Source organism: Plecotus auritus, assembly GCF_963455305.1.
Source record: "Plecotus auritus genome assembly, chromosome: 9".
NCBI lineage: Eukaryota > Metazoa > Chordata > Mammalia > Chiroptera > Vespertilionidae > Plecotus > Plecotus auritus.
Window position 1 is genome coordinate 92489878 of NC_137783.1, and position 25043 is coordinate 92514920.

Consider the following 25043-nt stretch of genomic DNA (forward strand, 5'->3'; position numbering starts at 1 on the left):
AGAGCAAGTCCTGAGCTGGTGGGGACACATTGAGAAATCAGTATAGCCGAGTTCTGCTCTCAGTGTTAGAAGTTTGTAAATACTATATTTAATTGCATGTAGGGCATGGCCAACCATCTTTGGCAATTTATATTTTCTTGGTAATAATGGCTATACTTTATTAAACATGACTTAAAAGTCTGGCGCTGTGCTAAGCACTTTACAAATATTATTAAATTTAAAACTTACTACAACTCTGTGTCAAACCAATCCCACTGGTTACCTACCTTTAACCAGACCTACCTCTTAGTAAAATGGTTCTAAGACTTAATTCCTGTGTGTGTGTCGGGTGGGGGATTCCCCACACCACCACTAACTCTTCAAGGAAACCTACAAGGACTACTGGTGTCCCACTAGACTTCCTACAGGACATAGGGAGCCCAGTACAAGGACTGCAATTGAACTCAATTCTGATATTATCTACCCAGAGATAACATCAGATTCCACAGGTTCAGTCCTATAAAACTGCCTCCCCCCTCATCACATGCCAGTCGTAAGCCCAGGTTACCTGTGCTTCCGACCAACTGCCTACAGACTGGAGGTTCCCACATCCTCCTCACCCCAGTTGCCTCCCTGGTTGTTCACTGACTGACTGGCTGTAAGTGAGAGGTTCCTGTGACCCCCTCCTTGGGTTTGAGTAATTTGCTAGAGCAGCTCCCAGAACTCAGAGAAACATTTGACTGAATGGATTACTGGGTTACTATAAAAGGATATACTGGTAGCTCAGAAATCGCCAGATGGGACAGATGCATGGAGCAAGGGACAGGGTGAGGAGCTTCCATGCCCTCTCCAGGAACACTGCTCACCTCAAATCTCCGCACATTCACCAACCTGGAAACTCTCCAAGCCCTGTCCTCTTGGGGTTTTGTCGAGGCTGGGGGCTGGGAAGGAGGTCACTAAAAGTTCCAATCCTCTAATCACATGGTTGGCTCCTTTGGCAACAAACCCCCCAGTTTAGGTGCTTTCCAAAAGTTTTCTCATGAACATAACAAAAGAACCTTTATCACTCTCAACACTTAGGAAATTTCTAAGGTTTTGGAGCTCTGTGCCAGCAACAGGATGAAGAACAAATATATATTTCTTATACTAAATCATAATATCACACTTGATAGCTATGTAAATCCTGACTTTTTTTTTTTTCTGAGCTGCAATGTATGAATTCTGGTTGGTCTAACCAAATACAGACTACCCTATTCTCCAATTTGCCAGCTCCTTGCGGTAAGAGCTGCCATATGCTCCAGTTCTGGCTAACAGGATTTAGGAAGTCCAGTACAAGGACTACTGAGAAGCCTTCTATTTTCCTGTTTAAAAGGAAAGATGTGGCTGCCTTGAATAGAAACGTGATTATCTGGAGTGACGGCAGTCATTTTATAAGCATGAGTCAATAGGATGAGGGAAAGGCCCCAAGAATCAGGGAGGGATGATTGAGGTATTGACCAATGCATTTAGTCACCACTTCCAGAGCTCTTATTCCGTGAGAAAAACTGTATCTTTTTTGGTTTAAGCAATGTGAGTCAGGTTTCTTTACTTGTAAACAAATGATGCAAAGCATGTGCTGTAGCATCCTATAATTTTCATTTTTGGGGTGAGAAGATAAAATAACTCAAGGTCACCAGGCTGAGAAATTGTGGTGCAAAATTCAAATCTAGTTCTATTCAGACTTAAAACCTGTCTTCTCAACCACTAGGCTACGTTTAAATTGTCCGTGTTGTTAATATAAAGAATGTTTTTCAGTGAGAACGCTAAGGAATAGAGTAACACAAGAGCAGAGCAGAGAAGAGGAAACAGCAGGCCTCCCAGGGCCTTTGCTCTGCTGGGGCCCGGCCTTGCTGCATCTGGAACACTGAGCTCCAGCAAGAGGCTCAAATGGCTCTGCAGACTTACTTGCTATCACGTCTGGGAGTTGCTCTAGTAGCTGAAAGAGACAGGTGGGACCCACACAGGGTGAAGTCAGAGAGGGAGCAGCTGGCATTGAGGTTTTGATGTACAAGCTCTGCTGGGTTGGTGTGGGAGCATGCAGCAAGGCTGGGGAGCTGGTCCAGGGGCTGGATTGAGACCTAGCTTCAACGCTGACTTAGTGGGCCTTGGACATCCCAAATCCCCTGCGGAGCTGGGGAGCATGGCAACTCAAGGCAGGTAGGACTGGAGCCAGAGACTGCCACTCGCTCACAGCATGCGTGTCATGTAAACAGAAAAAGGGAGAGTGTGCCTGAAAACCATCCCCCACATGAGGAGAGGCTGTGGGCCTGCCTGAGGGCTGTGGAGGCACCAGACCCTGCAGGCCCAGCATTTTCCACTGGGAAATGAGGAGTAGGGGAGAAAAAATTTATCTTCTTCCTTTCTTTGGCTGGTTTAATAATTAAATTGACACAAGACAGATTAACAGGAGAAAGAGGAATTTAATTTTGTATGTACAGGAGCCCCTTAAAAAATATGAGACTCAAGTCCTGGCCAGTGTTCTCAGTGGTTAGGGCATCGGCCCACACATGGAAGGGTCACGGGTTCAATTCTTGGTCAAGGGCACGTACCTGGGTTGCAGGTTGGATCCCCAGGCCTGGTTGGGGTGCGTGGGGGAAGCAACCAATCAATGTGTCTCTCTCACATCCATGTTTCTCTCTCTATTCCCCTCACCCTCCCTCCCTCCCTTCCACTCTCTCTAAAAATCAATGGAAAAAATATCCTCGGATGAGGATTAACAACAACAACAAAAAACAACCCACAAAAATGAAAACAAATATGAGACTCAAGTGACCAGAGCAGGCAGCTTTTATGCCTTTTAGACAAAGAAACAATACATTTGTGGAGAATTCACGAGACAAAGACATTTGGGCTTGGGGTAGTGAGTTAGAAGGAAGCAACAAGGTTTGGCTCCCTATCTCTGGTGATAAGAATGTCTCTCTTCCTCCTGGTACAGGAAGGGCACCTTTCACATCGCAGATTTATTTCCTGCTTTCAGGGGGATAAAGGAGGATCAGAGTGTTCTCCTTGCACTGGCTGTTTCTCAGGTAATTTTCATTCAGAATAATATGCCAAAGTGGCATATTTCCTGGTGCCAGATTCTGTTCCCCTTCAGAGGGCAAGAATTCTTTTATGCAACCCTAGCTATGTCTAGGTGCTAAATAACAAAGATAACCAAGTGTCTGTACAATATGCCAGACTCTGAATTAGGCAGCTAAGGGGCATTCTTTTGTGGGTGGGTAGGAAGAGATCAACCAAAGAACTTGTATGCATATATGTATAACCCATGGACAGAGACAATAGGGTGGTGAAGGCCTGGGGAAGGGGCAGGGGTGAGCTATAAGGGGTCAATGGGAGAAAAAAGGGGACATATGTAATACTTTCAACAATAAAGATTTTTTAAAAATTCTCACTACAACCCAATGAGGTAGTTAATATTCTCAAGTTGTCAATTTTTAAAATTGAGGCTCAGAGAGATTAAGAAATTTTTCCAGACTGCACAGCTAGGAAATTGTGAGGTTTGTCCAGATGGTATGGTTCAGTGGTTGAGCATCGACCTATAAATCAGGAAGTCATGGTTTGAGTCCCCGTCAGGGCACATGCCCCGGTTGTAGGCTTGATCCCCAGAAGGGGTCCTGCAGGAGGCAGCCGGTCCAGGGTTCTCTCTCATCATTAATGTTTCTGTCTCTCCCTCTCCTTTTCCCTTCCTCTCTGAAATCAATTAAAACTTTTTTTTTAGATTGTGAGGTTGGAATTTCAGCCTAAGTCAATCTGTTTCCAAAGCCCATGGCCATTATACTGACTTTCCCAAAGCTGAGGGTGGAAGGAACAGACATATTTCTTCTTGCACTGCAGAGAGAAGGCAGTTAATGGTCCGTGGTTCCTCGTGTTGAGCACCACAGGGGAGAAGACTGATGGCAGTCCTAGAATTAATAGTGCTTGGCAGTTGTCACCACCCGGAAGGGGAGTTCGGAAAACCTGGGCCAATAGAGGCACCTTGTTTTTGTGGAATCACTATGGCTCTGATTCACGTGCTCAGGCACAAACACATTTTCCCTCCACGTTTCTTCAGTACCCAAGAGCTGGGACCCAGGCCTGTGTCTAGGGACAGACTGGGGGTGGAGGCAGAATGATCGGTTGGGTGTATCAGCTCTAAGGATGAGAGCAGAGGCTGCCAAGAAACAGGCAGCAGAACAGATGAACAGCGGAGCACAGCTGAGGTCGGGTGTGGTCCTCCAGTGCTTTTTGCTTCGGTGATCAGATTTTTTTTTTAATTTTAAAAAATATATTCTTACTGATTTCATGGAGGAAGGGAGAGGGAGAGAGAGATACAAACATCAATGATGAGAGAGAATCATTGATAGCTGCCTCCTGTACACCTCCACTGGAGATTAAGTCCACTGCCCAGGCCAGGAATTCAACCGTGACTTCCTGGTTCATAGGTGGATGCTCAGCCACGAAGCCACACCGGCCAGGCCCAGTGATCAGATTGTTCATGGTTCTGAGTCTAAACAGAATCTCCATTCCATGTCACCGAGTCCCTGGGTGGGCTTGGTTCCTGGATCGCTGGCTGAAGCCCCTTGAGGTAGATGACATGTCCCCCATAGGCAGGCTCCCTGATGCCCACCCTTTCCTGAGCAATGCCTGCTACTATGACAGCAGTTTAACTCTCACCACAAGGCTTTGGCTGTGTTGTCCTCTCTTTTTCTCTAACCTTTTCTGCCTTCCTGTCCCTCCTGCCCTTCCCTTTGCAGCTGCTGTGTTCCCTGCCCTGAGCTCCTCGCCAGCTCTCCACAGCCCCCACACCTTCTCCCTGCCTCTGGAGCAGCTCAGCGCCTCTCTGCCCTGCTCCTCCCTGCTCACCTCAAAGAGTCCCTTCACCACCCAAAGCTGCCCCATCTCAGTGCCCCTAGTTCTCCCTCAGCACGACCCACTCCTAAAACTGACCTTCTCCAATCCTCCACCCCCTCGTGGCGCTCCTGCTCCCACAGAGTTCTGGAAGTGTGGAGGGCCTGGCAGTAGGTAGTTTGGTAGAGGAAGATGCAAGGGATTGAAAGGGATCAGGCAAAATGGAACTCTGGATACACCTCTACAAGGATCATTGTTGCACACCATTGGTAGATTTCAACAGGCTATTAGGTTTGGGCTAAAGAGGGGTTAAATTACTTACAATTTTATTTTTCATATACAGACAAATGTTTTCTTAAACAGTTTTTCATAGTGTTTTAGACATATATACATGTACTGTTTTTAAAAAGTCAGCTAATTTATAGCAATAAATGAAGCAGAAAGAGCAACACAGTGTATATATAGAAACTCGTTTCATATCATACCACTATTAAAATACCCTGATGTACAATTAAGGAGAAAATCTATTTAGATATTTTGAGGTGACTGGCTTATTTCACTTAACATAATGTTCTCCAGGTCCATCCAGGCTGTCGCAAAGGGTAAAATTTTCTTCCTTTTTACAGCAGAGTAGCCATTATGTAAATACTAGTATACCACAGCTTTTTTATCCACTCATCTACTGATGGGCACTTGGACTGCTTCCAAATCTTGGCTATTGTAAATAACACTGCAATGAACATAGGGGTACATGAAATAAGCCAGTCAGAGAAAGACAAGTACCATATAATTTCACTGATATGTGGAATTTAATGAACAAACTGAACTATCAAGCAAAATAGAGATAGACTCATAGAGAACAGGCAGACAGCTCTGGTGGGGCAGGAAGATTTTTTGGGGGGGGAGGGGTAAAGGGATTGAGCAAAAAAGAAAAAAAGAGAGAACTCATGGATATAGACAATGGTGTGGTGATTGCATGGGTGGTGGTTGTTAGGATTTTGGCCTGTGACTTGGGCTGTGAAAGAATTCACAACTAAAAGAAGAGATGCAGAAAAGAAATTTATTTTATTTTCTACAAAGGGAAATGGCCAGTGTGTTGCTACTCAATACAAGGGCAAGAGAACAAAGGGCAGCTTCCCCTTTTAAGCCCTGGCTGTTGCTAAGCAATAAGGAGGGGAGGGGAGGGGAACCCTGGGCCAGCCAAAACTGAGCAGACATCAGGGGCATTGTAATTTGTTCTTCAGGAGACAGTCTGGGCAGATGTCCTAGAGAGGTGTCTTAACAGTATTTTTCCCAAGCCTGTAACAACATGCCTAGAGCAAAAGTTATGAAGAGTTCAGAAGAGGCATGTTTGAAAGGGAGGAGGGGAAGGGAACTTTCTATTAACTAGAGACTCCTCGGTGGGAATTATCCCTGAGCTGTGAAAACAGCAGGGAGGAGGGGTATGTAAGAACGTGGCCTTGAAAGTCGCTTGTCTTGTCCTGCAGTTTGAACAGAGGTGCTGTTTGAATCAGAGGAACTATCAGTCTTGGGGTTTAATTACCAGGTACTTCTCAAAGCTTATGGAAGGTTATAGCAAGGAAAAAAAGGCCTTTTTCTTATCCTAATAGTGGTGGAGATGGAAGAGAGCAGAGAGGGGATAATGGTGATGGAAAAATACAACATAAAGAGAAATAGATATATTGAGGCGAATGGTTCCAGCTGCACCATTGCACATACTTTGCACTGAATTTTGGGTCATAAAACCCTGACGTCAGGTCTTCCATGCAGCATTTAGATTTAGTATAAACCACCCTGATCCTGATAATTAAGAACAGCAATACTGGGCTTATTTTTTAAATTATTAAAATAACCCTTTTACTTGAAGAAGTTCAAAGTAGTACAAATTGAGGTAAATGAAAAACTAATCCATTAAACTCTGTTGCCTCAATGACAAGTCTGCCTAAAAGCAAGCACTTTTAACTATTTTTTCATTTTACTTCTTGTTTTGGTTATTACCGAAATTGCCAATGAGTCATCCACTATTTCCTGCTGTTGTCAACAATGGTGAATTTTGTCAATTTGTACTCTTTCACATTATCGCATGACCTCCAAGAGGGTGGGAAACTTGCCAGTCACCACTGCAGACGTGCTCAGCATTGTATCTGAACCCAAAGCTATGCCTGGCATGTGGAGGTCATCTCATAAACAACTGTAGAATGAACTGAACAATATTCTCAAATCTGTACATGTGGTTCAGTAAACCTGACACCATCATCACTGGGTAAGTGGGCACATTAGAGCTGATGCAGTGCTGTCCACCTCTTTTGTCAATTAGTGTATCATTTTTACAAGGTTGCATACCATTTGAATTCTGTTCTGTGCCTATAATTATGTCTCTCATGTTTTGGCTACAGATTGACTCCAAAAATAAATGTCACCACCAATATGACCGTTTTGTATTTTTTATTTACTACTGAACCAAATACTCATGAAGCCACGTTGAAGGAGATGTTCAAGCACACAGAGCAAATAAAGTCTCCTCTTACGTTCCACTGCTGCTCTAAGTCATGTCATTTTTGTTTGCTCCATCTTTGCACTAGGATTTTCTCATATTTGTTTCTTTGTTTTTCCTTGAATTTTTAATTCCTTTTTTTCATGTTGAGGGAAACAAATGACCTCCTTATTAAATTACTAGATACTTCCAGCTTGTAAATACTACCATTGCTGGAAATCTATTCTTTACTTCGAGATAGTCATCTTGGAGTCCTTTGACTTCATATTCTAATTTGGGACAATTATTTTATAAACTCAATGTAGGACTGTCACCTAATATGTTTTTTTCATTGTGTCTTTGGAATAATTTTATTTTTCATAGACTGCCTCCACCCCAATCCATTTTTTCCTGAAATTATTTTTTAGCTTCACTTTCCAATTTCCATGTAACTTCCCAAATCTTCCTCCTCCCCTGAAAAACTGTCAGAGATAAAGCTTCAACTCCTTGCCGTTCCGAAGTGAATTTAGTCCCTGTGGTGACTGATTAGAGCAGGTATGGATATCCTGGAGGGCAGGTACTTTGGGGAGATTGAGTTTGGGAGACTGACCTTGGATTCACCCTCTCTCACAGTAAACATTCTGGGACATGCTGGAGTCATAATCACTTGGCTGCTCCTGGTGGGCTGGCAGGAAAGCAGCCAGCATGGGGAAGAGGGTTCAATACAAAAACCACACCAAGTAGAGCTTCTTGAATGGACTGATCACTTGAGCTGGGTGATGCAGCAGCAGCTTTGCTCCTTCAGGTGGATGTGAAGGCAGAGATTTTGCACTCTGACTGGATGTGCTACTTGCCTGTGCTCTGTGTGGCTGTGAGTTGTACCTTCTATCTACAGGGAGGGACCCAAATGCTCTGCTTGTGTCTGCTGCCTCTCTCCAACCATTTTTTGGGAGAGCCCTGCCACCGGGTGTAGTATCACAGGTTACATTTTCCAACACCTTGGGGGTATTGCTAGAATGTAGTCTAGTTTCCAATATTGATGATGCAATATCTGCTGTCGATCTAATATTTGTTCCCTTGTAGTTGACCTACTTTATATGTGCTATATGTTTCTCTTTCTTTTTTGTTAATACTCACTGGAGGGTATTTTTTTCCCCATTGATTTGAGAGAATGGAAGGGATGGGGAAAGAGAGAGAAAGAAACACCGGTGTGAGAGAGCCACATCAACTGGTTACCTCCCCAATGCACCCTGACCAGGGCAGGGAACCTGCAACCCATGTAAATGCCCTTAACCAAAATCAAACTCTCGGCCCTTTGGTTCTCAGGCCGACACTCCAACCACTGAGCAACGTCAGAAAGGGCTATATATATGTATTTTTAAATAAGTCTTTATTGTTCAGATTATTACAGTTGTTCTTTTTTCTCCCCATAGCTCCCCTCCACCCAATTCCCACCCCACCCCATGCCCTTACCCCCCCACCCTGCATTGTCCTCGTCCATAGGTGTTCAATTTTTGTCCAGTCTCTTTCCGCACCACCCACACCCCCTTCTCCCCAGAATTGTCAGTCCACTCCCTTTCTATGTTCCTGATTCTATTATATTCACCAGTTTATTCTGTTCATCAGATTTTTTATTCACTCGATTTTTAGATTCACTTGTTGATAGACATGTATTTGTTGTCACATTGTTGTTCATAATTTTTATCTTTACCTTTTTCTTCTTCTTCCTCTTCTTAAAGAATACCCTTCAGCATTTCATATAATACTGATTTGGCAGTGATGAACTCCTTTAGCTTTTTCTTATCTGTGAAGCTCTTTATCTGCCCTTCAATTCTGAATAATAGCTTTGCTGGGTAGAGTAATCTTGGTTGTAGGTTCTTGCTATTCATCACTTCGAATATTTTTTGCCACTCCTGTCTGGCCTGCATAGTTTCTGTTGAGAAATCAGCTGACAATCGTATGGGTACTCCCTTGTAGGTAACTAACTGTTTTTCTCTTGCTGCTTTTAATATTCTCTCTTTGTCTTTTGCCCTTGGCATTTTAATTATGATGTGTTTTGGTGTGGTCCTCTTTGGATTCCTCTTGTTTGGGGTTCTCTGCGCTTCTTGGACTTGTAAGTCTATTTCTTTCACCAGGTGGGGGAAGTTTTTTGTCACTATTTCTTCAAATAGGTTTTCAATATTTTGCTCTCTCTCTTCTTCTGGCACCCCCATAATTTGAATGTTGGTATGCTTGAAGTTGTCCCAGAGGCTCCTTACACTATCTTCATATTTTTGGATTCTTTTTTCTTTTTGCTTTTCCGGTTTGGTGTTTTTTGCTTCTTTGTATTTCAAATCTTTGACTTGATTCTTGGAATCCTCTAGTCTGCTGTTGGATCTCTGTATATTATTCTTTATTTCAGTCAGTGTATGTTTAATTTCTAGTTGGTCCTTTTTCATATCTTGAGGGTCTCACTAAATTTATCAGCCTCTTCTAGAAAATTCTTGAAAAACCTTATAACCGTGGTTTTGAACTCTATATCCAGTCGTTTTCTTTCCTCCATTTCTTTCATTTGTGACCTGTTTCTTTGTCTCCGCATTTTGGCTGCTTCCCTGTGTTGATAGAGTGGTTTTGTGTGCTAGGTGTCCTATAGGGCCCAGTGGCTCAGCCTCCCCAGTCACCTCAGGTGGATGCTCTTGGTGCACCCCTTTGTGGGCTGGGTGCACAGTCTTGTTGTAGTTAAGCCTTGATTGCTGTTGGTATCACTGAGAGATCTGCAGATTCCTCCTCTTAGTTTGGGGTTTGGAGGTGCCCAGATGAGGCGCAGTTGTGAAGCAATGCAGGCTGCTGACAAGCCTTAGGCCTTCTTTTGGAAGCTCTGTGGTTCTTTGACCCAGCTGCAGTTTGTTAGGTTAGGTTGCAAAAGGCCAGGCCATTCAGATGCAAATGCCTCTGCGTACAGCTTGGGTGGGGTTGTAAATTGGGTGGGGTGTGGTCTCAGGGAATCACAGGGTGGTGCAAACAGCAATGGTTTCCCATTGGCCCTGCCCAGGATAGGTCCCTGGGTCTCTGTGTCCCATGCAGAAACAATGAACGCTGCGATCACCTCTGAGAAAAAGCCGCTCTTGTGTTCCGGCCCAATGCCAGACAGTCCAGTTTCTCCCTGTATGAGTCTGGGTCCCCAGAATCTCGCCCGGTACTGGAAGTCAGAGCAGTCAGGAGTTTGTATCTCCCTCCCGATTGAAAAAGACCACAGTGTACCTGGTTTCCAGCCCGTGCGCCTCCGCACCTTTGCTCTTCCACAACCTCTGCACCTCCTACCAATCTAGATGCGCTTTTCTCTTTCCTTATTGTTGTAGGACTTCCACTCAGCCAGCCTTCCCGTGGTTCTGGATGATATCCGTTTTTTCTTTCAGTTGTAGTTTTGATGTGGTTGATGCGAGACAGTAGGTTCAGGTGTTTACCTATGCCGCCATCTTGGTTCCTCTCTCTATATATTTCTTTATGGTGGTTTTTAGGGGTACTTATCCTTAGTGGAACTTTCATGATGTATCTGAATATGTTTTTTTTTTTCCCCATTCACTCTGCTCAGTTTTGGAGGACACATTTCATTCTGAAGACTGCTGAGAGAAACTAAGGAGTTAAACAAATGGAGAGATATATCATGTTTATGGGTTGATCTATAGGTCTCTATAGAGTCAATGCAATGCTAAGGAAACCCACCAGGACCTTTTTTAGAATTTGGTAAGCTGATTCAAAAATTTATTTGAAAATGCGAAGGACCTAGAATAGCAAAAATAATTAATAAAAACGTTGGAAGAGAGGACTTACACTAACTTCAAGTCTTGCTCTAAAGCGACAGTAATCAACACAGTGTAGTTGTGGTACAAGGTCACAAATATAGATCAATGGAACAGAATAGAGTCCAAAATGGACCCTCACATATATGGTCAATTACTTTCTACAAAGTTGCCAAGGTAATTCATGGAGGAAGGATGGTGTTTTCTATAAATGGTGCTGAAATAGTTGGAAAAAATGAGTTCTGAAACTTATCTCACAACATACACAAAAATTACCTGGAAATTAAGTATAGATCTAAATGTAAAAGCTCATGTTATAAAACTTTCAGAAGAAAATAGAGGAGAAAATATTTACAACCTTGTGGTAAATAAAATTTCTTGATAGGCAGATCATAAGGGAAAAAGCTGATAAATTGAACTTTGTCAAAATAAAAATTTCTGCTTCTTTAAAGATACCATTAAGAAAATAAAAAATATTCACAATACATATATCTGATGATGGACTTGAATTCTGAATGTATAAATAATTCTTACAACTCAATAATAAGAAGATAAACAACTTAGTAAGATATTGGCAAAATATTTGAATAAATACTGCGCCAAAAAAAGTACATGAATGTTCAATAAAAACACATGGAAATATGCTTAATAGCAATCATCAGAAACACAAATTAAAACCACCATGAGTTATCACTTTACACTGGACTGCCTAAAATTAAAAACAGTCACAATGCCCAGTATTGTCAAGGATGTAGAGGAACTGGAAGTCTGATAATTACTACTTGGGATTTAAAATAGTTTAATCATTTTGGAAAAAGTTTGGCAGTTTCTTATAAAGTTAAACATACACTTATCATGAATTTAGTGATTTTACTGCTAATTACCCACAGAAATAAAAAAATATTTAAAGCTGCTCTGAGGCATCTGTGTAGTACAAAAAGAATGTAGTAGTACAAGACACTGATAATTTTGAATTAAGACTAAAAGAATATACTACACAGATTCTCAGAGCAGCTTTATCCATAATAGCAAAAACAAAAACCTGGGAATAAACACCCAAAGGTAAATCCATGAACAAACTGTGGAATATTTATACCATGGAATATTCCTCAGCTATAAAAAGGAACAATTTCATACATGCAAATGTTAGATTGTTCTCCAAAGTGATTCTTTACTTTATATCCCTACCAGCTTTGTATGAGAATTTCCAATGTTCTATATATTTTCCACATTTGGTATTTTCATATTTTTGTCAGTTTGATGACTTATACTTGAAACATTATTTAAAAAAGAGGCACAGTACAGAAATAAACAAATTGAAGGAGGAAAATAACCCAGAGATAGACCCACATTTTGATGGAATCTTGGCATAAAAGAATGGATCATTTACTTAATAAGTAACACTATTAGACTAAAGAGATTAATTCCTATCTCATATCATATAAAAAATAAATCCTAGGTGGACAAAAGTCCTCAAGGTGAAAATCAAAACTTTAAAGTTTTAAATGATCATATAAAAGACTATGGTTATCACATCAGAGTATGGATGGAGTCTGTGATTGGACACGGAAGGTATCTGCCACAGAGGAGAGGATCCGTATGTCTGACTGCATCACAGTTGAAACTTCTCCATGGCAAAGAGTGCTGTAAACAAGAGGAAATTTAAAGACTAACTTAGAATTTTTTTCAACATATTTACTGATAAACTTTCAAATCAATAATGGAAAAATTCATTAAAAATTCAATAGAAAAAAAAAGGGCAATTCACAGAGGAAACCCAAATAGTAACAAAACAAAAAAAAAACAACACATAAAAAGATGTTGACCCTTACAAGTTCATTGTCAGAAAAATAAAAATTAAAACAACTACATGATATAATTTCTGCTCCTCAAACTGGTAAATATTTTACATTTAACGATCACAGCAGACTGGTCAGGGGACTGAGCTGATCACAGGGTCGGGACCTCATTTTTGAGGTCTCAGTTTAAGAGACCCTAACACTTCAAAGCCCCAATTCTACCCTGCCTTCACATACATCTGAAACAAAATTGTTTCTTTGTTTTGTTCCTTACTGTTCCTAAGTTTTTCTATAGTTTTTCTCTGTCTGTGTGTCTGTCTCCTTGGTTAAACAAACCATCAGCATGGGGAAAGCACATGTGTCCACTCCTGACACTGTTATGGCTGGCAACAAATGTTCACCATATTGAACAGCAGCCTTCTTTTTCTTTGAGAAAAGCACAGTGGCGAGTCACCAGCAAGTTAATCTGAGTTTTTGTAGATCGGACTGATGACATAAATTATGGATGAGCCTACTTCAGGAGATACATGGCAAGGCATTCCGGGGAAGAAGTTGATTGTTAGAAACAAATGCATGGGATGTTTCTGCTGCTTATCTAGACTCTGTACTTATTCTGAAGAGTATTTCCTCCTGGTGGGAGAGACTAGGAGAAAAGTGACATGAGGTTGTTCAGGCATCAGGGACATATACATGAGACATTAATAATTTGAATCTTATTTGAAATTGTCTACAACTTTAGCCTTTGGGTCCTGAGGTCAACGTGACATCAATTTTTAAAGAAAAACAAGACACTGATTATTTTGAATTAAGACAAGGTCCCATGTGGCAGAGGAAATTAAAACTCTGGCTTTGCTCAGCTGTCTCCCTTGTGGAACTCTTTTGCAGATCTGATTTCATTTTTAATTTAGGGATTTTATGGGGCCTTTAGAGAGATGGCAAGACAAAGAGAGAGGAAAGCAGGACATACTGCTCTGGTCAGTTATACCAAGCCGAGGAGAAGGAAGTAGGGTATGAACTTCTGGGACGCATGCGTGTGTGTGTGTGTGTGTGTGTGTGTGTGTGTGTGTGTGTGTGTAAAGAGAGAAGGAGAGGGGATAGGGTGGTAGGGCAGCAGTGGGAAGAATGATTCACAGATACTTGGTTATGTATCTGTCTCTTGACCTAACCATAAACATATGGAAGGCAGGGATATCTTTCTATCAATTGGAAACCAGCTCTTAGGAGAGAGATCAGGGCTGTAGATACAGATCTAGGAACCACCTGCAGAAATGTAATAGCTGGAACTGAAGAGATAGATGAGACCTTGGGAAAAAGCGAGAGAAGAGGTCAAGGACAGGGCCTTGGCAAGCTATTCATTCAGCAGACCTTTGCTTGAGATCATTATTATAGAACTAGAGGCTGGGTGCACAAAATTCATGCATGGGGGGGGGTGTCCCTCAGCCCAGCCTGCAACCTCTCCAATCCGGGACTGCTGGCTCCCAACTGCTCGCCTGCCTGCCTTCCTGATTGCCCCTAACCGCTTCTGCCTGCCAGCCTGATCACCTCCTAACCACTCCCCTGCCAGCCTAATTGATGCCTAACTGTTCCCCTGCCAGCCTGGTCACCCCTAACTGCCTTCCCCTGCCAGCCTGGCCACCCCTAACTGCCCTCCCCTGCTGACCCGGTCACCCCTAACTGCCCTCCCATGCCAGCCTCATTGCCCCTATCTGCCCTCCCCTGCTGGCCATCTTGTGCGGCCATCTTGTGTCCACATGGGGGCAGCCATCTTTGACCACATGGGGGCAGCCATCTTGTGTATTGGAGTGACAGTCAATTTGCATATTACTCTTTTATTAGATAGGATCTGGAGCAGATAGCCCAGCTCTGCCATTTACTTAGGCAAGCATCTTGAACACTCTGTGCCTCAGTTTCCTCATCTATAAAATGGATATATTAATAGTGAGAATTTTAAAAGCTAATACATGTAAGAATGTAGAGTATAGCAGACACTCTAAGGGCAATGTGTACTAGTTATTATATAAGGGTTAGCTGCTCCTCTCACAGTAGTCGTTAGAAGGGCTGGGCACTGAGCTGGATTCTATTAGTACATCTCTTACTGAGCAACCTGATGGTGGAGAGAGCAGGTAAGCAGCCTATGACAGTAGCATGGTCCATGCTACAGTGGAGGCACATGCAGGGCTTTCTCCAGCTTATAAATTATGGATGAGGAATCTACATGTTGCAGGAGGTCAGGGAAGCAGTCAATTGTCAGAAGCGAATGCATAGACTTTCTGTTGCTTACCTGGATTCTCTAACACTCTGTACTTATTCCAAAGAGTATTTTCTCCTGGTGGGAGAGTCTACAGATAAGAGTGATATGAAGATGGTCAGGCATCAGGAACATTCCATCAATGTTAGAAGGGCTGGGCATTAATAATTTGAATGTAATCGATTCTGAGGAGGGGTGCCATCCCAAATATGGGGTGCAGGAACTACTTCCTTTGTTCTTTTCTCGGGCCTGTGCTTTTGACAGCCCCACCCACACACATGGATTTCCTTAGCAGCCCTGAGGCCTGAAGAGGTTGGAGACCTAGGCTTTCCCCTGGCCCCCAGACTGTGAAAGGCCTTGGCCAGTGCCAGGAATTCCAGGCGTCTCCCAAGCTGTGAAGCTGCCTGTCAACTGACCAGCCTTGGAATTCAGCCTTACTTATAACGCATTCAATCCCTTCTTTTCTCTGATTTCATTTCCTTTTATCCAAACTGCCTTTCACGGTTTCCATAGACATGGAGGCTTGTGGCTGGGCTGAGATTAACAGGCTCCATTGCCATATTCTATTTCTTTCTCACTTTCTGGTTTGATTAAACACTCACAACTCCAGCTCTGATTGTTAGAAACAAATGCATGGGATGTTTCTGCTGCTTATCTAGACTCTGTACTTATTCTGAAGAGTATTTCCTCCTGGTGGGAGAGACTAGGAGAAAAGTGACATGAGGTTATTCAGGCATCAGGGACATATTCAGGGGAAATTCATCACTTTTTTAGCAGGTTACACATAACATACACGTCTGATTTGTAGCTGGTGCTTTTCAGTTGGTGGCTTGGAGTAAGAAACATGAATTTCCATAGATGCTGATGATAAATGAAGTATTAGCTGATGGGATCCTGAGCAACAGGGCACGATGCTGTCTCTGCTTCAGGTGAGGATGGTTGTACTGGTTCTGAGTGGTCCTAGTACCACTCCAGATCACACACGGCCCCGCCTTCCCTGGGCCGAGTCTGTGTTCCACATTCTGATAAATTGCCCAAGACATGGAGGTGTGGGTGAGCAGTCTTAGAGGATGTAGGGAAGTATGGGGAAAAACAGGCTTGGACTAAGCTCAGCAAGCTCAGAGGTGCCATCTAAGCCCACGTGGCTGTCTCCAGGGGCTGACATGAGAATATTATTGTGTCCGTGCCTTTTACCTCTGCCATGATTTTTCAAAGCAAGTTTACTGAGGTCTGTTTTCTGCACAGTGAAATTCATCATTTTTATGTACAGTTCTGTGAATTTTGACACTAACAGACATGCAGCCATCACTGTAATCAAGATGTATAACAGTTACATCATCCCCCCAAATTCTCTTGTGGCCCTTGTCCACCCTCCTCCCACTCATCACCTCTGGCATTCGCTGACCTGATTTCTGTCTATCTTTAGTTTTGCCCTTTTCGGAATGTCATGTGTGATGTGGCCTTTTGAATCTGGCTTCTTTTCCTTAGCATAATGCATTTGTGATTCACCTGTGTTGGAGCGTCTCTAATTCTTATAGTAACTCCTTAAGGTAGGAGTCATCTGAATTTCATAGAAGGGGTTTGCAAGGCTCCAGGTGATGCTGTAGGGGAAGAAAGACTTTGCTTCTGCCCTCCTACTCTAGGTCCATGAGGTACACTGACAATAGGCAGATTAGCAGAAGGTATACACATTTATTCATTTTTAATACTCTGTGCACAAGGGCACCACAAACAAAATTGAATACCCTCTAAAGTGGTGAGGTTTGAGAGCTTATGTGCCATCTTCATAGGGAAAGGGGTGTAGGCAACTTAGGGGAGAGTAAATGATTTCTAGAAAAGATGAATGAATGGGCCCTTCAAAGAATACATGGGAGATACAACAGCTGTGAGAAGGTATGCCTCGGTGTGGTGCTGACTGCCAGCCTCCTCTCCTGTGATAAGAGTCAGTCTTCTCTGGTTGATGAAATCCCAGGGGAAAGGGGATTTATGACAATTGAGTTCCTTTTGGAGGACTGGTCCTTAGATAGCTAAGAGGAGTTCAGAGGATCTCTCTCTCTCTCTCTCTCTCTCTCTCTCTCTCTCTCTCTCTCTCTCTCTCTCTCTCCTTTTGCTGTTTTTCAAGTGCTTCAGCTCAAAAATAATCAACATAGCATAATGGCACGTTTGAGGTTGGCATGTTCTTAACTCCATTATTAAAGCGTACCAGCTCATAATCAAGGGTGGAAATAAAGACCACCCACATGAGAACAAGTAAAGGCTACTTATTCAGAACTTGCTCTCTTAAGGGAGTCAACCACCATCACTTGCATCTTGACAGAGACTCAAAAGCAAGCAGGGGAGTGGGAAAGCTTTATAGTGGGCAGAAGGAAGGCTTCAATTGGCAGCTGTTGGCATGGGGAAGCTGAATGCAGGCTAACTAGAAGCAGAGCATCCCGTGCGATTGGTTAGGTTAGGGCAGTGGTCGGCAAACTGCGGCTCGCGAGCCACATGCTGCTCTTTGGCCCCTTGAGTGTGGCTCTTCCACAAAATACCATGGCCTGGGCAAGTCTATTTTGAAGAAGTGGCGTTAGAAGAAGTTTAAGTTTAAAAAATTTGGCTCTCAAAAGAAATTTCAATCGTTGTACTGTTGATATTTGGCTCTGTTGACTAATGAGTTTGCCGACCACTGGGTTAGGGGAACATATTTAGCTTTCTCTTGTTGGTCCTCAGTTGGAAGTGAGCACAAAGCTTAGGGAAGCTGTCAGGTATCAATTAAATCCCAGCCACACAGGACCGACTGCTATAGAGGCTGTGATTCAATGTCATGGACTGGCTGCTGCAGGCTGTGGCCTTTCCAGGATGGTTGCTACAGGCTGTGGGTCTGCCTGGAGGGATCAGGGAAGGCTTCACCAAGGAGGTACCCTTTAGGCTGAGACTTGAAGCAGGAGCAGGAGTTTGCAGGTGGATACATGGGCCTGGGAAGGATGGTGTCTGAAGCAGAGAAAATGGCAGATGCAAAAGCACAGGGGCCTACGACAACTTGATGTTTGGGGGACCAATGAGTGGCTCCATGCTGCTAAAACATGAAGTGCTATAATGGGTGAATAAGAGGTGGAGTGTAGGGATCTGTCCTGCCATGAAAAGTCATAGAAGCAATGCCGAGGGGTTTCTATTTTTATTTTATGGGTAAAGACAGCTACTGAAGGAGTTTAGTGTGGGAGTAACATAAATCAACTCAGTATGCTAGAAACGTTACCAACAGTGGAGAGGGTAAATTAAATGAGAGCTACATTATGATCAAGGGACTATGAGAGGCTAATGCAATACTCAGAAAAGAGATGAAGCCTTTAATTATGTCAATGGCAGTGGGGCTGAAGAGAAAGGGGTAAAAAGAAATCAATAGGCCTGGAAAGTGATTGGATATGACAGGTAAGCCTTAACTTCCAAGATGAGAAATGCCGGAGAACAATGGGGAATTAATTCCGTATAGGACTTGTGGAGTTTGAAGAATCACAGTCCAGCAAACCTCTAATCCATCCTCTCCATACTCCAAACTGTTCATTCTAATGAACATACCTGATCGTGTTACTAAAAAGATATTTTAGGATTCTCTTCCTGACCCTAATCTACCTTTTTACCATGAATTCATACTTCAGACCCACCTGGAGCTTATCCTTGCCCAGATATCCTCATGCACTTTCTGGCAGCTGTGCCTTTGTTTATGAGGTCCCTGATGCCCGAGCACCCTTGCTGCCTCCTACTTGGCTGCTGGGACACTACACATCCCGTAGAACTTAGCACCATTATCTGTGCAGCCATCCTTCACCACCACCACCCCAAACTTGGATTCAATTCATCATTTATTTCTTTAAATCAAATTTTCCATATTTATATTTGAACACTCAACATAATCAGACTTGAACACTCTGTCTTTGCATCTTTTCTGCAAATCTAAAATTATTCCAAATAAAACATTTATTTTTTTAAAAGTTTCATGAAAGTTCTCTTATGCCCTCAAAGGTTGAGAACCACAATCCTAGGGTATCAGAGCAGTCTGATTGGACACAAACAGATCTGAGCACCAGTCCTGGCAAGACCATTAGAGGACCTTTAGACATTTATTTAAAGTCTCTAAACATCTGTTTCCTTATCTCTAAGAGGGAATGATACATCTCTAGAGTTGCTATGAAAATGAATTGGGAGGGCAAAAATTTAAAATGCTTAATTCATGCCTGGGATTTAGTAAGTGTTCAATAAATGATGATAATAGTAACCAATACCACTGCTGCTCCCACCCCTTCTCTCCTCGGCTGTGCAATGGGCACCCGCGACGACGAGTACGACTACCTCTTCAAAGTTGTCCTTACCGGAGATTCTGGTGTTGGAAAGAGTAATCTCCTGTCTCGATTTACTCGAAATGAGTTTAGTCTTGAAAGCAAGAGCACCATTGGGTAGAGTTTGCAACAAGAAGCATCCAGGTTGATGGAAAAACAATAAAGGCACAGATATGGGACATGGCTGGGCAAGAGTGATATCGAGCTATAACATCAGCATACTATCATGGAGCTGTAGGTGACTTGTTGGTTGATGACATCGCTAAACATCTCACATATGAAAATGTAGAGTGATGGCTGAAAGAACTGAGAGATCATGCTGATAGTAACATTGTTATCATGCTTGTGGGCAATAAGAGTGATTTCATCATCTCAGGGCAGTTCCTACAGATGAAGCAAGAGCTTTTGCAGAAAAGAATGGTTTGTCATTCATTGAGACATCAGCTCTAGACTCTACAAAGTTAGAAGCTGCTTTTCAGACAATTCTGACAGAGATATACCACATTGTTTCCCAGAAGCAAATGTCACACAGACGTGAAAATGACATGTCTCTAAGCAACAATGTGGTTCCTATTCATGTTCCACCAACCACTGGAAATAAGCCAAAGGTGCAGTGCTGTCAGAACATATAAGGCGTTTCTCTTCTCCAACAGAAGGCTGTGTATAGTCCATTTCCCAGGTCTGAGATTTAAATATATTTGTAATTCTTGTGGTCAAAAATAATAAAAAAATAAAGGATGATAATAATAATAAGTATTAACTATTCTTGAAAGCCTCCAAAAATAAAGCTAATCCCTCTTCCACAATCCAGCTGATAAGATGTTTTTATGAAGTCTCCAAGGACCTAAGAGGAAAAGGGATTGTAAAAAAAAAAAAGAAAAGAAAGAAAGGAAGCCTAATGTGAGATAACATGTGTAAGCCCCCAGCACAGGGCCTGGAACACAAAAAGTGTTCCATCGGTTAACTCTGCAAATGTAAATTCTAAGGTTGACTAGAAGGCAAGACCCGGAAGGAGCCCATGCTTACAGGGCAAGACCTCAGCCAAGGTGTGAAATATTTTATCAGCTTCTCTCCACCCTCAGGTGGAGGCAGGATTTCACCTGGCATCCCAACTCCTTGGTCTGTTACAGTAGGTAAGTAGCTGTTGGTAGGAAGGGGCAACTTCACAGACACCCCAGGGGACAGCCACATCCTACGCCAAAGGGACTTAATCCTCAAGCTGGTGGTTTTCCAATCTCCCAAAGGAACAACCTCTCTATTCAGTACATTACTGTAACCAGTAAAGGGAAATGCCTTCTGCTGGGCACATTCACAGTAGAAGCGGAAGATGGTGCAGGGGGAGGGCCCAGCACAAGCCTGCAGAGTCAGGGAAAAGATTGGTTAATTTGAAAGAAAGCCTGCTTTTTCCCAAGTCAGAGATAATATAATCAAAGTTTAACCAAGGCCCAGAGTTCATTCGTTCTCTCTCTGTAGCAGTCACAGGGGCTCAAGTGCAGGCCCAAGCACAGTGCCAGCCCCCAGCTGGTGGGAAACAGAGACTGAGCTAGACTACTAGAGCTTCCAATATCAATGCCCAGGCAAGGGCACAGCATCTCTGGACCCTGGTCCTCCTGGCTTGGTGAGGACAAGTGTGGGCCTGAGGCCTCAGAGGCTGGACTTCTTTAACAGTGAGACCACCTTGTTGTGGATGAGACATGGCCTAAGCCCTTCCTTTGTTTCTGCTCCAATAAATCTTGGCACAATGCCACCCCTTCTCCTATACCTGTATCCTTGAAATGCTTTTCCTATGATAATGTGAAAGAATCCTCTTTCCACTACCAACAGTTCCACTGCTCTACAACCACACCGGTTCTGAGAGAAACATGGACTAACTGACTGGAGACCCACAAATTCCAGGAAGACTGCCCTTTGATACTTTTTCTCAGGAAAGCAACTGTAAGAGTTAGAATAGAGCCAATGAACGTGGAAGCTTATTAAAACCACACATGAATGATCAGACAGGTGAGTGGTGGCACCTCTAAGGCAGAGATGATCGGTTTTGACTTTATATTAGAAACATCTGGGCAGCTCTGAAAAATCCCAACACCCAGATCCAACTCCATTAAATCAGTCAGAATCTTGGGGGATGAGCACCAGACATCAGTATGATTTAAAAGCTCCCCTGAGCATCTTGTAGGTTCAAATAAGGTTAAGAATCACTGCTCTAAGGGCAACCCTTGGCCAGCTGCCCAAAAGAATACAAACAGCCCATCCTGAACTTCCTCCTGAGCATTCGTCTCCTCTCTCCCCACCCACACTTCACTGCTGGCCACACCCACTCAGCTCCTCGGGTACAGACAGCTGGCAAGTGAACTGATTTTACCCTGATATCCTAGCCTGATTCTCATGTGGGACATGACTCTCACCCCCACTGTAGTCACGACCTTTAGTCTCTAGCTTTGAGCACCGAACAGATTCACCTAGCATTCTATGCTATTGTATATAATTTCAAAATTACTTCCAGAAAGTCTCATTTCCTTAAAGAGATTTTAAACTCCTCAAAATCTGAGTCTTAATCTATTTCCAGAAGGCACTAGTATACTGTTCAGCATATAGTGGACAGAGCCGCAGTGTCTTTATCTGCAAAATGGGAATATTTGTAAAGTTATTACAAAATAGAGATATCTATACAATTTGCAGACATGCAAATTATATCCTGTTTCAATGAACATGTTTGAGGCGATGCATGCAAAGTGCCAGAATGCTCTGGAACACCTCCTAGTGTCCTGTAAGTGGTAGCTATTGTTGGATCAATAATAGGCAGTGTGTCTTCCAGATCTATGCTTCTTCTAGATCTTAGCAAGTGACCCATGATCAGGAAATTCAGTCCTCTTCAAGCTATAAGTGGAAGTGCTAAATGATTGGCTTCATTGATTGGCTACCAACTGCAATCTGTGCTCAGGAAATGAATGTTTTGACCAGTGAGTTTTGCAAAGCCAATCATCATGAGAATTTTATGTCAATATGACCTACCAGAAAACAATAGTGCCTGAGTCATTCAGAGTACTAATGGTGTGACACAGGGACTCCATTAGCCATTTTAGCATGCCTGTGAACATCATGCCAGGCCCATACTTAACATACTCTATGAAAAACATGAGTGGCTGGAGTAGGCCCTCTCCCCTCTCTTCATTCTGCCTGGCTCTTCTGGGAAAATTGTGAGGACAGCTTGTTCTGCCACTCAGCAGGAGGAAGAACACATGCTTTGTCATCAAAGGAAACAGTAGTGTAGCCAGAGAGAACGCAGAATTTCCCAAGTCCTACCTCAGTGTAGTCGTTTTTATTAAGAAGAATGAATAGTTGTCAGATGGGAAAGAACAAGATTATATTAGCCAGAGGGCACAGAGATCCAGGAGAAACAAAGATCACATAAGGGCTCAGAATTAATCCAAGTGACTTGGAGACCACTCCCCCGCCGATAAAATATTTTCTATTGTACTGGAAGACATTGCAGTTGAAATTTTGGAACCTTTGTTGGTGCCTCAGAAAAAGAGGGTGGAAGAGAAGTACAAGACAGAGGAGGCCAGTGTTATCCCACCTATTTTAGTTCAAGTTATACTAGCTGCTATAACATCTCAACCCCAAAGTCTCAGTGGCTTAACACAATAGAGTTGCCCATCTCTATGACACAGTCTGATGTGAGTAGCATGGCCCAGCCACCTTCCACATCAATATTCAGGGACCCAGGTTCTTTCCATTGTGTGGCTCACCCTCCTCTTAGGTCAGAGTTTTCCCCATTCAGCTTATAGATGAGGGCAGAAACTCTAAAAATGTATACCTCTTTATCTGCTTCTGCCCAAACATCACCTCTGCCATATTTCATTGGCCAGAGCTCATTCACATGGCTTCACCTAGCTGTGTGCCTAGGAGGAGAGGGAAATGGGCTCAGTATGACAAAGCAGCAAACCAATACATAAAGTTAATTGAAATAAAGATTCCAGACCACAATGTCAGCCTAAGCCTCACTCCTCCTGATCTACCATTCTGTTTTTTTTTGAAGACAGTTTGAATCTTCTTGCTGATTCTTTTTCTATCTTTATTTTGGCCACTACAAAGCTCAACTGTAAAAGTTTACAATGTGTGCTTTTATGTATAACTAGAGGCCTGGTGCATGAAATTAGTGTACGGGGGCGGGGGGGAGTCCCTCAGGCTGGCCTGCACCCTCTCATAATCTGGGACCCCTTGGGAGATGTCCGACTGCCTAAACCAGCAGTAGGACATCCCTCTCTCAATCAGGGACCGCTGGCTCCTAACTGCTCTCCTGCCTGCCTGCCTAATCACCCCTAACCACTCTGCCTGCCTGTCTCATTGCCCCTAACCACTTGCCTGCCTGCCTCATCATCCCTAACCACCTCTGCCTGCCTGCCTGATCACCCCTAACTGCTTTCCTGACTACCTGATTGCCCCTAACCACTTCTGCCTCGGCCTCCTTCACCGTGACTTTGTCCGGAAGGATGCCCGGAAGGTCATTCGGCTGTCCAGTCTAATTAGCATATTATGCCTTTATTATTATAGATCTTTTTCTTCCAGCCTTATATTTCAGTTCTCCATGTATTTCCTCCTTTATAACATTTCTTTCTCAATCTTGGGGAGACAGATTTGTGTATGAAGAACATACCTTTGGGCTCCTACTTTTGGGGTGAACCCAAACCAAGTTTTAAAGTCTGGTTGTTTGCTAAGGATATTATGGATTTGTTTTGGGCTCTGCTATGGTCTAGTTTTATGAATTGATAAGAAGGGGTGTTTGCTTACCTGTGTGTTTGGGAGGAGAAAAGAGAAATTAAGGGGGGGTAGAGCCGTGTGCCCTGTGCTTGAGGAGACATTCTGAAATGATGTCCATTGAGAAAGTGTCCCCAGCCCAGAAATGAGCCTCTGTGTGAATGCATAGGACCCCGGGTTGCAGGGGTTGGCTCAAGATGAATTTTATAAAGCAAGGCAGTGAGGTGACAAAGTGCAACCAGAAGGAGAAAAGGGGCCAAAGTTCCTCCCACCACCACAAACCACAGTGCAGCGCTGCCATGGAAATGCAGTGGGCCTAGCAGTGGCAAGTACTCTCAGGCTGTCCCCAGCCACAGAGGTGGAGAGACATGGCTTGGTGCAGAGCAAGAGCACAGGAGTGTGGGTGTGGTCTTCCTCCCTGGTGGGAGAATCACTCTTAGGTTTGTTGTTCAGTTTGGTTTTGGAAGGGTGCTGAGGTTCCCCATAAACAGGTAGAGAGAACCTGTTAATGTAATTAAGAGATTAACGCTGGTATGAATACAACCGCCTTCAAACTCTCAAGCTGGTGAGAGGCTTGGGCTATTGCAGTTTCATTTATTTTTGTAAGTCACTTCAAACATTTTGAAAATGAGATTAGGCTTGTTATGAGTTTTTGTCCCCCAAAAAGATATGTTGAAGTTCTAACCCCTAGGTACCTGTGAATGTGACCTAATTTAGAAATAGTGTTTTTGCAGATGTAATAAAATTAAGATGGCATCATTATTAGAGTGAGCCCTAATCCAATATGACTGGCGTCCTTATAAGAAGAGAAGAGACACAGGGAAGCAG

The 25043-nt window shown here is 43.1% G+C and overlaps 1 pseudogene across 1 annotated transcript; it reads left to right on the forward strand.

Annotated features, from left to right (window-relative positions):
- The first annotated feature begins 19440 nt into the window (after nucleotides 1-19440).
- On the forward strand, nucleotides 19441-20089 carry LOC308233913 (ras-related protein Rab-11A-like; annotated as a pseudogene). Its single transcript has one exon. The product of its transcript is annotated as a ras-related protein Rab-11A-like (transcript).
- Nucleotides 20090-25043: the final 4954 nt, after the last annotated feature.